Source organism: Papio anubis, chromosome X (genome assembly GCF_008728515.1).
Source record: "Papio anubis isolate 15944 chromosome X, Panubis1.0, whole genome shotgun sequence".
NCBI classification, from domain to species: Eukaryota; Metazoa; Chordata; class Mammalia; order Primates; family Cercopithecidae; genus Papio; species Papio anubis.
In genome coordinates, this window is record NC_044996.1 from 18485369 (window position 1) to 18499616 (window position 14248).

General features: G+C 36.7%; 1 protein-coding gene across 1 annotated transcript in view; it reads right to left on the bottom strand.

Annotated features, from left to right (window-relative positions):
- ADGRG4 (adhesion G protein-coupled receptor G4) overlaps nt 1-14248 on the bottom strand; it is a 108068-nt gene that overhangs the window by 73519 nt on the left and 20301 nt on the right. The gene's annotated exons all lie outside the window — the stretch shown is intronic.

Sequence of the window (14248 nt, forward strand, 5' to 3'; positions counted from 1 at the left end):
AGAAAGTGGTATTTTGGATTCAGCTTTGGAAATTAGAGACAATTCTTTAAGAAAGAGCTCTATAATTTATTTTCATCTTGTAAGAAAGTACCACAGATATAATCAAATCACTTGATCACTTGATTTTCCTTAAGACAATTTTCTACTCTCTAAGATCTCTATATGGCACTCATAACACCCTGGTTAAGTAACTGGTAGGAGGACATCCATTTTGTAGTATCTTCATAAAATATATAAACATTCCTGAAAGAGGGATGCATGCCACAGTAGTGCATTAATTAAGATGATTAGCTTTGGGAAATGATCCAATTCCTTGAAAGACACAGCTATAAGAACTCACTTAAGAAGAAACAGATAACTTGAATATTCCTATATCTATTAAAGAAATTGAATTGTGTCATTTAAAATATTCCAAAAAGAAAATTCAGCCTTAGATTCAAATGGATTAGTTTTAAATACTGGCACCATCACTTTCACACTCATTACATAACCTTGGACTAGTTGCTTAACCTCTCTGTGCTTCAATTTCCTCCTCTATAATATGAGGATTATAATAACACCTATCCTACAAAATTGTTATGAGAATGAGTTAATGTGCATCAAACACTTAGCATAGCTTCTCATACAGAGTAAGTGCTCAAAAAACAGTTGACTTTCACTTGGTCAAACTTCTGTCACTCATTTAAACACTAGATTGAAAATGTTTTAACCTGAAACTCCCAAATTAGCATTTATTTCGTAGCACTAATGAGTTGAAAATACTCTTTTCATTGCTTTCCATTGCACAACATACTCCTGTGTTTTCTCCTACATCTCTGTCCACTCATTTCTGGACGCATCCTATTTTACCTGACCAAGGCTTTGTCCCAGGACGTCTTCTCATTTGGCTGTATAGTTTCTCTATACCTAGGATTTCAATTTACACCTATACACAGTCAAATCTCAAAGTTATATCTCTTGACCAGATCTCTATTTTGACCCCACATTTATATTGTTTACTTGATATCATTTCTTGGATATCTCATTAACACCTCAAACTCAACAAGCTCCAGCTTGAACTCATTAACTTCTTCCCAAACTGGGCCCTCTTCTGGTATTCCTTCAGTGACTGGCCCTACACTATCCTACATTAAATTATGCAAGCTCCAACTCTCTCTCTCCCTCTGTCTCCTTCATTCTCTCTCTCACCTGCCATAGCCAATCCATAATCTTGTCCTATTGATTGTAGCTCCTAAATATCTCTTGGCTCCCCCCAGTTTATCTCTATCTCCATCACTTACCAACCTAACCAGTCACCATCATCTTTCACTTGGACTACTGCGGTAGCCTCCCAATTGAACTGTCTGCCACTAATCTTGGACCCCATCTAATCTGTTCAATAATACAACCAAAGTGATTTTTTTAATGCCAATATCTGATCCCCCTCCTCTCTCTCTCTCTCTCTGTCACACACACACACACACACACACACACACATACACACACACGCACTGAGCTCTCTTTAGTTGCTTTCTATTGCTCATAGGATAAAAAGAAAATTTTTTCTTAATAAAGCATATGAAGCTATGCATGATTTGGTCCCTCCCTATCTCTTCAGTCTCAATTTGTGCTAAGTTCTCTCTGTGTGTGTGTGTGTGTGTGTTTTTTTTTAGTCTTCCTCTTTTTAGTTCTATAATACTTGGCATGCTCTTTCCCACCACAAGACCATTGTATTTGCTGTAACCTCTACTTAGAATGTTCTTCCCATCCTTCCCCATCTGATTAACTTCTGCCAGTCCTTCAGTTCTCATCTCATGCATCACCTCTTCAGGGAAGACTACCTTCCCTGACTTTCATGACTAGCTCACACCAATCTATTCTAGATTCTTATGACACCTCATACCTCTTCTTCATGTAATGTGTCATAGCTGGAGATTTATGTGATTTTTAATGTCTCTCTTCCTCGCTAGACCACGTGGACAGAGTCCTCATCTTTTGTTGCCCACCATTGTATCTTTAGTGTCTATCCCAGTGCCTCGCACGTGGTAGATGTTTAGTATCTATTTGTAAGCTAACTGAATAACTGAATAAGGCTTGGAACAATGTGAGAGCAGTGTGAAGATTCCTATCCCCATATCTACTGGAAAGTAAGAATTGACAGGGTATGACAACAAAGAGGTTTAAGAGATAAAGAAGAGAGAGAAATCTCAGAGAAATCAAATTTTGCTTCCGGGCAACTTGGAGAATAGTGGTAATATTCATAAAAACAGAAAAATTGGGAAGGCAGCCTCACTCAGAAGAAAAACACCCAGTTCAGATGTGGGCAAGTGGAATTTAGGATAATAGTGAATATCCAGGTGAAAATGGTACATAGCAAAATTCAAGGCTGAGTCACGATCTTTCTCCAATTCAAATCACCCAAAATGAAATCATTCATGTTTAACTTAGGGAAATTAGTATTTTGAATTCATCCACCTGAGAAGCATATTACCTATGATGTAGGAATAACTGTGGTAGTAGACAATCTACTGATTTGTTTCACTGTCTTGGGCATTAAAATTACTTATAATTTGCATATCCAGAAATTTTGAGGTGTGTGTAGGATGTTCTTTAGGATTTTGTGGTCATTAGCAGGTAGAATGAGTAACAATCCTGTAACTGACCATATTAGATGAGTTGATAAAAGTACACACGTTTATAAGGGGAAAAGTCGAAGCTATACAAAAAGTACTTTTTCACTTAATTTTATGACATTTTTCCAATTATCACAGATCCACATTATGTTAGGCCTTATCAAGAAACTGGTATACTTCAGCAGCCAAACGTGTATTTCAAGCTTTATGTTTTCAAATTTGTCCATAACTTCATGTGAAAGGAGAATTGTCGGGATCTTGTTTCCAATTTTGTAGATGGGTTTACACCAGCCAACTGGTTTAGCAAACCTCTGTGAAAGTGTCACTTCTAGCACATTTGAGGAGTGTGGCATCCTACAGCCTGAAATCACTCTATGAATACACTAATTGTTGAGAGCAGAGCTCACAATTCCCTCTCCTTTACAAAACATTAATGATTTAACTGCATTCACTTTTTAGGAAAACAATAAAACACTAAATACCATAAAAGCCTAAGTTATCTTCTTTGATGCAGCATTCAAAGAGTACTATTGGAGTAATCCATAAGTAGTGGAAAACTCTTTTAGAAGACGGGAAATGGGAGTTAGACACGGTATTTTTATCAGAGAGGGGTAAGTCATAGATGTAGCAATTGTTATTAACACTTCCAGTAAGCACCTCAAGAAGGAATATAAGATTTAGAAAGATAAAAACAAATGAGTTGAGCTAAATTGCCAAGCAGGTGGCATTTTAAGTAGCAGAGACCTCAAGAAATAATGCGTCTTACATTGCTCCATTTTAACCTAAAGTCTGGCTTTGTATATTTCAGCAAACCTTCCATTAAATCTTTCAGATGCAAGGTTTCTTCCAGAGGGACTGCTGTATCAAATTTTTCTTCTAAAGTCTGTATTAATAAAGACTGAAATCTTCATTCATTAAAATCCCAGAATTTTAGAGCCAGGACTTGGAGATTATATTCAATGCTTTCATTTAGAGATGAGGCTCAGAGAAGTGCAGTGTTGAGATGAGATTTTCACAGATGAAAGATTTAGAGAAGAAATTAGACAGCATGTAGCAATGCTTCAATTATCCAACACTCATAAATGTATGCCCTCGATTTAAATGGAAACGCCCCAATCCAAGGAGAAAGAAAGAAAGAGACTCTATCGGAAGGTACCAAGGAGAAACAAAGTTAAATACTAAATGCCAAGTTCTGCAAGTGCTGAACAGTGCAAGAAACAGCAGTCACCCAAAACAGTGAAACAAACTTTAGAGGACAGCATTGCAATGCTAAACTAAAACATCAAGGTGACTTTGCTGGCCCAGGAATCAAAACTCAGTGGGGATCCCAAATTATGGACATTCTCTGATATAATATCTGCCTTGAATAATCATTCATATCCTAGATAAAGACAATTCAGTCAAACGATCAGTAGCTTTTTAGAATCAGGATCCATTGGAATTAAAGATTCCTATAAACCTCACATCTAGAAATTAATTACAATGGGTTGGCATTGAAAATGATTGAACATTCAAGATCATTTTGTATAATGTAGACTGATACTGAATATAAATTTCTTTTATAACTTAATTTGTTTATTGGTGACCTTATTGTCTTAATCTGTACATACTTTTGTTTTTCTTAAATTCAGTAATTCAGACTTTCTGTGCACCTATCATTTCTAATGAGTGAGGTTCACTTTACTTCTGCTTCATCAATCTTTCTCTTTTCCCTATATGTGGTGGGGATTTTTTTTATCCTAAATGGCACACTTATCTCCATTGAATTTAATGCCTGTCCTTCTCGGAAAAGAAAATGTTGTAAGTGAGTAAGGTAGTTACAATGCCAGTGATATTATCTCCGTCATTTTGTTGCACCCTATCTGTGTACGCATATACACTCAAGAGCTTTTACTGCCCAAGAACTGATGTTAAAAGCAAATGCAGACTTCTCAACTGAACAAGATGGCATAGATCCACTTTTCTCTGCTCCTCCCCAAAAGGTACAACTACAAATCCTGGAAATGGTGTAAGAGACAACCAAAGAACTACAAAATGTGCTAAGAATAAAACAAACTGGTTTGGGACCCCAAGAGTAAAGGAACAACATAGTGGCAGTTATCTTCTCCCCCTCACCAAACCCAACATAAAAATGTGGCCCAGGACCTATGCTTCCCAATCCCCAACTTAGCAACAGAAGTCAGTCCAAGTAGGTTCATTCCCCTTCTGGATCAAATGGGAGTCCCTCTGACAACCTCAGGCAAGTCGGATACTCCAGCAAGGGAGACTGACTGGGCACCTTGCTAACAATAAGCAACCAAGAGAAGCATTCTCCTTCCCTATCAGGCCTGAATCTCCCCTCTCCACCAAAAAACACTGGCTGAACAGAACCCAGTCTAGGAAGACTATTTGTTTTTGCCAACCCAAGTTTCTCCTCACCCACTCAGAAAAACCAAGGCAGGCAGGCATAAGAGTAAAAAAGGAGCCAGTAATAGCAAATGGCCTGATCCAGGAAGTCTCTTTATCCCTGCAGTACTGAGATTCTCCTCCCTCACCCAGAGACACCAAGGCAGGCAGGGGAAACAAGAAAAAGGGGATCTCCAGCAGCAGGTGGCCAAGTCTACGAAAACTAGCCCAATATTTTCCTTTCCTGTCCAGAGACTAGCGGAAGCCAAGGGGCATTGGTAGGGGGATGCCCCCACACCCATCTCCCTCTGAGAGACAGTTGGAGGCCTGGCCTGAGGAGATGCCTTCTGCTCTCCACCCAAGAAGCACCAGCAGAGACAGGTGGAAGTCTCAGGGGTACCAGATAAATCAAGCAAGATGAAATAACATCACAAAGACTCTAAAAATTAAGTTGTATTTGGAAGCACAGCCCACAAAAATGGACCATGACCTGTGTGCTAAGCCCAACCAGAATGACTGACTGCTAAAATAAAAGATTTAAAGAAGACACAGAATCTCCTAACATAATTGACAAAATGTCCAGGATACAATTTTTTTTAAATTACCTGTCATATTTAGAAGCAACAAAATCACAACTTGAGTAAGAAAAGATAATCAACTGATGCTAAAACCTAGATGAATCAGTCACTGGAATTATCTGACAATGATATTAAAGCAATCATCATATAAATAATTCTGCAAGCAATTACAAATTCTCTTGAAATGAAAAAAAAAAGAATCTCAGAAAAGAAATAAAAATTGTTAAGAAAGAATCAAGGCGATGGGTTCATAGGTGCAGCAAACCACCATGGCATACATTTACCTAGGTAACAAACCTGAAAATCCTGAACTTAAACTTTTTGAAATTATTTGGAAAAAAATAAAATGGGACCAGGCACGGTGACTCATGCCTGTAATCCCAGCACTTTGGGAGGAAAGGCGGATGGATCATGTGAGTCCAGGAGTTTGAGACCAGCCTGGCCAATATGATGAAACCCCATTTCTACTAAAAATACAAAAATTAGCCAGACATGGTGGTGGATGCCAGATACTCAGGAGGCTGAGACATGAGAATCCCTTGAACCTGGGAGATGGAGGTTCCAGTGAGCCGAGATCACGCCACTGCACTCCAGCCTGGGCGACAGAATGAGACTCTGTATTGAAAAAAACAAAGAAACAAAAAAAAAAAAAAAAAAAAGGAACCAAATGGAAATTATAGAATGAAAGAATACAAAGGCAAATTTTTAAGACCAGTTGGATGGACTTAATAGTAGAGTAGAGATGACAGAAGATAGAACAGGTAAACATAATGATAAAATAATAGAATTCACCTGATCTAAACAATAGAGAAAATGCATTGAAAAGAAAAATGAAGATAGCCTCAAGGACCTGTGGAACAATAACAAAATATCCAACATTCATATTACCATAACCTTAAAAGAGAGGAGAAAGACAATGGGGCTGAACGTATATTTAAAAAAAAAAAAAAAAAAAAAGGCTAAAAGCTTCCCAAATTTGACAAAAGACACAAACCTAGAGATTCCAAAAGCTAAACAAATTCCAAGAAGGATAAAAGCCAAAGAAATCTGTGGCAAGGCACATCATAATTGAACTTTTGAAAACTAAAAGACAAAAGATTTTGAAAGTAGACAGAAAGAAACAAACATTACTTATAGAAGAGCAACAACTTAAATGATAGATTTCTCATTCAGAACTAAGGAGACCAGAAGAAGCTGTCATAAAATTTTTCAAAAACTGATAGAAAAGAATTGTTAACCATGAATTCTATATCCAGCAAAGCTATCTTACAGAAATAAAATGGAAATGAAAACATTCTCTGATGAAGGAAAATTAAGATACCTTGTCACTAGCAGACCTATCTTTAAAAGATTAGCTAAAGGAATTACTTTAAACAGAAAGAATTTTTTTTTAAGAATCTTGGAGAATCAGAAAGAAAAAATGAGCAAAGGAAAGACCAAAAATATGGGTATATAAAATAGATGATCCTTTTCCTCATGAGCTTTATAAATCATATTTGATGATTGAGACAAAAATTGTAACATCATCTGATATTTAAAACAACAAAATTTAAAAGTGGCTGGATATGGCAGCTCTTGCCTATAATCTCAGAACTTTGGGAGGTCAAAGCAGGAGGATTGCTTGAAGCCAGGAGTTCAAGACCAACCTGGGCAACAAAGTGAGACCCTAACTCTACCAAAAATTAAAAAACAAAATAGCTGGATGTGGTGGTGCACACCTATAGTCCCAGCTACTTGGGAAACTGAGACAGGAGGATTGCTTGAGCCCAGGAGTTTGAGGTTGCAGTGAGCTGTGATCATGCCACTGCACTCCACTTCTCTCCAGTCTGGATGACAGAGTGAGATCCCTTCTCAAAAAAAATCTGAACAGTGAGGAAGGTCAAAGGACCAAAATGGAAGTGAGGTTTCCATACTTCACTCAAACTGGTAAAATGTTGACAACAGTAGGCTACGGTAGGTCACATTTTCATATTGTAATACCAAGACCAACCACTAGGAAAACCATACAAAGAAAAACTCAAAACCCCATAAGTATGCTCGAGTAACCCATAGGTTGCTGTTTACAAAAGAATATACTTCGAATATCATCATATAGGTAGGTTGAAAGTAGAAGAATGGAAAAATTATACCATGCAAGCAGTAAGTTTAAGGAAAGTAAAAATGGCTATAATAATATTCACTAGAGTACAGAGCAAGGAAAATTACTGGACTCAAGAAAAGACACTACATAATACTAAATGCATTGCTCCACCAGGAAGACATGGTGATCCTAAATGCATACATATCAAACAACAGAGTCTCAAAATACATGAAGCAAAACTGATGGAGCTAAAAGGAAAAATAGTAAATCCATAATTATAGTTAGGAATTTTAATACTCCTGTCTCAACAAGTGATAAAGCTACTAAACAGAAAATCAGCAAGTATATAGAAGTTCTGAACAACACAATCAACAGACTTTAGTTGACATAGAGCACTCCAGTCAACAGTGGCAGAATATATATATTTTTGAAGCACTCATGAAATATTCACCAACATAGACCATATACAGGGCCATAAAACAAACTTCATTTAAAAGAAGTGAATTTATAAGACTGCCCTCTCTGATTATTATGAAATCAAACTAGAAACCAATTACAGAAAGACCATAGAAAAGTTCTAAACAACACACTTCTGCATAACCCATGAATCAAAGAAGACATTTTAAGAAAAAAAAATGTAAAACATTGAATTAAATAAAATTATTTTAATCAAATTAAATTTAATTTAAAAAATTTGGGAGATGCAACTAAAACAGTGCTGAGAAGGGAGATTATAGCACTAAATGCATACCTTTAAAAGGAGGAAAGATCTCAAAACAATAATCTCAGCTCCCACCTCAAGAGTCTAAAAAAAAATCCCAAGATGAATCCAAAGCAGGCAGAAGAAAAATAATCAAGACCATAAAAGAACTCAATGAAATTAAAAATAAGAAAACAATAGAGAAAAATCAATGGAACAAAGATGATTTTTTAAAGTCAATAAAATTGATAAACCTATAGCAAGACTGATAAAAGTAAAAAGAGAAAAGCACAAGTCAGTCGCCAATATCATAAATGAAACAGAGAATATCACTACTTATTCTGCAGCAATTAAAAAGATAATAAGAGAGTATTATGAATAACTTTATGTTCACAAATTCAACAAGTTAGAAGAAATAGACAACTCCTCAAAACCCATAAATTACCAAAGTGCCATCAAGAGGAAATAGACAATATGAATAGCCCTATAGCTATTAACGAAATTGAACTAGTAATTTAAAAGCCTTCACAAAAGAATCTCCAGGCCCAGATGATTTCAATGGAGTTTACTGCCAAGGAAGAATTAACACCAATTTTATAGAATCTCTTCCAGAAAAGAGGAACAAACGCTTTCCAACACATTTTATGAGGCCAGTGTCATCCTGATACTGAAATCAGACAGAGACAGTAAAAAAAAGAAACTACAGACCAATATCTCTCCTGAAATTAAATACAAAAATCCTCAACAATATATGAGCAAACTAAATGAAACAATGTATAAAAATAATCATATACCACGACCAAGTGGGATCTATTCCAAATATGCAAAGTTGGCTAAACCTTTGAAAATCTATCGACATAACCCACAATATCAACAAGATAAAGAAGAAAAATCATATCAACTGATCCAAAAAAAGGCATTTGACAAAAACTCATATCCCTTCACAATACAATCTCTGGGCAAGTTAAGAATAGAGGGGATTTTTAGCAACATGGTAAAGGGCATCATCAAGAAACCTACAGCTAACATCAACTGTAATGGTGAAAGATTGAATGTTTTCCAGCTAAGATCAGGAACAAGGCGAGGATGTCCACTCTCACCAGTATGATTCAACGTGGTACTGGAAGTTAGAGGCACTCCAACAAGGAAAAAAAAAAAAAAAAAAAAAATTTTTGAAGACACTGCAGATTATGCAGTAGTCCAGATACAAAATCTCAAGGAATCCTCAAGAAAAAAAATTTATCAGAACTCATAAATGAGTTCAGAATACAAAATCAACACACAAAAAGCAATCACATTTCTATGTCCTAAAAATGAACATGCAGAAACTGAAATCAAAAGCACAATGCTATTTCACAATTGCTCCAATGAAAATGAAATACTTAGGTATACACTTAAAGCATGTGTATGCTGAAAATCACAAAATGCTAATGAAAGAAATCAAGGAAAACCTTAAAAAATGGAGAGGCACGCTGTGTTCACGGATTGGAAGATTCGATGTAGTAAAGACGTCAGTTCTCTTCAAATTGATATACAGATATAATCCAATTCCTGTCAATATTCCATCAAGGTTATATGCAAACAGACAAGCTTAGTCTAAAATTTTTATGGAAATGCACAATCCCTAAAATAACTAAACCAAATTTTGAAAAGAAGAATAAGGTTAGAGGAATCACTCTACCCAATATTAAGGCTTGATGTAAAGTTACAGCAATCAAGATAGTGTGGTATTGGCAGAAGGATAGATATATAGATGATTGGAACAGACAGAAAACTCAGAAACAGACACATATAAATATGCTCAACTGATTTTTGACAAAGGTACAAAATCAACTCAATAAAGCAAGGATAACCTTTTCAACAAATAATACTGAAGCAATCGGACATCAATAGACCAAAAAAAAAAAAAAAAAAAAAAAAACCAGAAAGAAAGAAAATGAACCTCAACCTATACCTCACACATCTTATGCAAAAATTGACTCAGAATGGACCACAGACTTAAATGTAAAGTACAAAGCTATGGAATATTTAGAAAAAATATAGGGGAAAATCTTTGGGATCTAGGGCTAAGCAAGGAGTTCTTTTTTTTTTTTTTTTTTTTTTTTGAGACGGAGTCTTGCTCTGCCGCCCAGGCTGGAGTACAGTGGCTGGATCTCAGCTCACTGCAAGCTCCGCCTCCCGGGTTCACTCCATTCTCCTGCCTCAGCCTCCCGAGTAGCTGGGACTACAGGCGCCTGCCACCTCGCCCGGCTAGTTTTTTGTATTTTTAGTAGAGACGGGGTTTCACCGTGTTAGCCAGGATGGTCTCGATCTCCTGACCTCGTGATCCGCCCATCTCGGCCTCCCAAAGTGCTGGGATTACAGGCTTGAGCCACCGCGCCCGGCCGCAAGGAGTTCTTAAACTTGAACACCAAAAGCATGACTCATTAAAAAAATTAATTAATAAACTAGATTTTAACAAAATTAAAAGCTTTTGTTCTGTGAAAGCCCATATAAATGAATTTTTAGACTGAGTATGGTGGCTCATGCTGCAATTCCAGCACTTTGGGAGGCCGAGGTAGGTGGATCATTTGAGGTCAGGAGTTCAAAACCAGCCTGGTCAGCATGGGGAAACCTCATCTCTACTCAAAATACAAAAATTAGCCAGGCGAGGTGGCATGTACCTGTAGTCCCAGCTACTCAGGAGGCTGAGGCACATGAAACACTTGAATCCAGGAGGTGGAGGTTGCAGTGAGCTGAGATCATGCCAGTGCACTACAGCCTGGGCGATGGAGCAAGACTCCATCTCAAATAAATAAATAAATAAACAAATAAATAAATAAATAATTTTTTAAAATCTACAGACTAGAAGGACATATTTGCAAAAGATATACCCAACAAAAAATAGAATATAATTTTTAACTTTTAAAACTCAACAATAAAATGAACAAACAATACAGTTTTTTAAAAAGGGCAAAAGACATGAATAGACATTTCACTGATGAAGACATGAAGATGACACATAAGCACAGGAAAAAATGTTCAATGTCATGAAGCATCAGGGAAATGCAAATTGAAAGCACAATAAGATATCACTACAAATTTACAAGAATGACTAAAATGAAAAGCAGTGGCAACACCAAATGCTGGCAAAGATGCTGAGAAACTGATCCCTTATGCATTGCTGGTGGAATATGAAGTGATAGAGCTACTTTGTAAAACTGTAAAACAGTTTTGTAAAACAGTCTGACAGTTTGTAAACAGTCTGACAGTTTCTTATAAAGCTAAATGTGCAAACAGTTTGGAGGTTCCTCAAAAAACTAAAAATAGAACTACCATATGATCCAGCAATCCCACTTGTGGGTATATACCCAAAAGAGAGGAAATAAGTATTTCAAAGAGATATCTGCATTCGTATATTTATTGCAGCACTGTTCACAATGGCTAAGATTTGGAAGCAACCTAAGTGTCCATCAACAGATGAACAGATAAAAAATATGTGGTACATATACACAACGGAGTACTATTCAGCCACAAAAAATGAGATTCAGTCATTTGCAACGACATGGATGGAACTTGGAGTCATTATGTTGAGTGAAATAAGCCAGGCACAGAAAAACAAACATGGCATGTTCTCATTTGTTTGTGGGCTACAAAAATCAAAACAATTGAACTCATGGATATGGAGACTAGAAGGATGGTTACCAGAGGCTGGGAAGGGTAGAGGGGCCTTGGGGGAGGGGCAGGAGGGGATTAATGTGAACAAAAAAAAGTTAGAAAGAATAAGACCTACTGTTAGACTGCACAACAGGGTGACTATAGTCAATAATAATTTAATTGTACATTTAAAAATAACTAAAAGAGTATAATTGGATTGTTTATAACACAAAGGATAAATACTTGAGGGGATGGGTACTATGATATGATTATTTCACATTCCATGCCTGTGTCAAAACTTCTCATATACTACACAAATATGTACACCTAATATGTACCCACAGAGATTTAATTATTTTTTAAATTAAGAAAAATTCTAAACATGCAACTACCATACAGCCAAGCCGTGGCATTTTTCCCAGAGAAATAAAAACTTACGTTCACACACACACCAAAAAAACCTGTACACAGATATCCATGGCAGGGTTATTTTTTATAACAGCAAAAAGTTGGAATCAGCCCAAATGTCTTTCAACAGGTGAATAATTGAATAAACTGTAACATATCCATACCATGGAATACTACTCAGCAATGAAAATGAGTAAACTATTGACACACTCAACAACCCGGATGGCTCTTCAGAGAATTATGCTGAGTTAAAAAAAAAAAGGCAATGCTAAAAGTTTACACACTGTGTGATTCCATTTATATAATATTGTTGAAATGACACAATTTTAGAAATGGGGAACAGATTAGTGTTGTCACGGGTTAGGTATGAAGCGGGGTAGGGGAAAAGGGTGGGAAGGAAGTGGGTATGGTTATAAAAGGTCAGCATGAGGGATCCTACTAGTATTAGAACTGTTCAGCATCAGTATGCCAGTAGATACACAAGTTTACCCAGGTGATAAAATTGTATAGAACTTAATACACAGACATAAATGAATATAAGAAAAACTAGAGAAATCTGAATAGGATTGGTGGGTTGTATCAATGTCAATGTTCTGTTTGTTATACTATAGCTTTGCAAAATGTCACCATTAGAGGAAACTAGACAAAGTGTACAAGAATTTCCAACTGCATGTGAATCTACAATTATCTCTCAATAAAAAATTCAGTTAAGAAAAAGCAGATGCCTAGCCTAGGCAACACAGCAAGATCCCATCTCTACCAAAAAAATAAAATAAAATAAAATAAATGAATAAATAAATAAAAATTAGCCAGGTATGGCGGTACATGTCTGTAGTCCTAGCTACTCGGTGGGGCGGGCGGTGGGGGGCTGAAGCAGGGGGATGGTTCGAGCCTAGGAGGTCAAGGCTGCAGTGAGCTCTGATCGCACAGCTGCATTACATCCTGGGCGGCAGAGTGAGACCTTATCTCAAAAAAAAAAAAAAAAAAAAAAAAAAATCAAATGCAACAGCCGGTACTGTGCTTGAGCAATGGCTGAATTTCCATCTATTCACATTGAACAGAAGCCGTGAGGTCAGGCCTCCATCTTTGGAGCGCTCACAAACATGATTTGCCATATTCACTTTGTTCCTGTTTGTGAACAAGTGATCACTTGCACAAATAATTTGCATAAGCCTTGCTGTCTCTGTATTTTAAAGTGGAGATAATCCATGCTAATTCACAGGGGTCTGTGGGCTTAATTGCCATTTGCTCTTTCACTCTACACAAAATTGTATTATTGTAATCATTGGGAGCTGGAGAACAGAGGTATAGAGTAGCTGAATATTTATGAGGCATTTTGTTGCAGATGTACCTGCCAACAGAATGTTAAGTAGAACATTTTCTAAGGTACCAAATTCTGGTTGTGATTTGGGTATATCACCTCATATTAAATCTACGTGTCGTTCTAGCCCACATATCACATCTGGTTTTTCTTTCAATCAGGACCTCTATAAATATGATTCAGCATGTTGATTAGATTTGTGAGAGATAATGGTGACCAGAAAATGCCACAGACAGATCTGCCTGTTGGGTAGAAAAAATATGAAATGAGTATCTTTAAGGTGAAAAGGAAACTTTTTTTTTTTCAAAGTGGTGTCTGCATTCAGTTTCCAGACAAAAGCATGAAAAACGAATGCTGCAATAGAGAGACAGGCTAGAGCCTCTATCTCTGAGTCTATAGGAGAATGTCATCCTGTGAAGGAGAATACAAATAAGAAGGCTTTGAGTGAACTACCAACAGCTCATGCTTACCTTTCGTGATGAGAAACGAGGGTAGCACAGAGAATTGATGTACGAGGACAAGACCAAA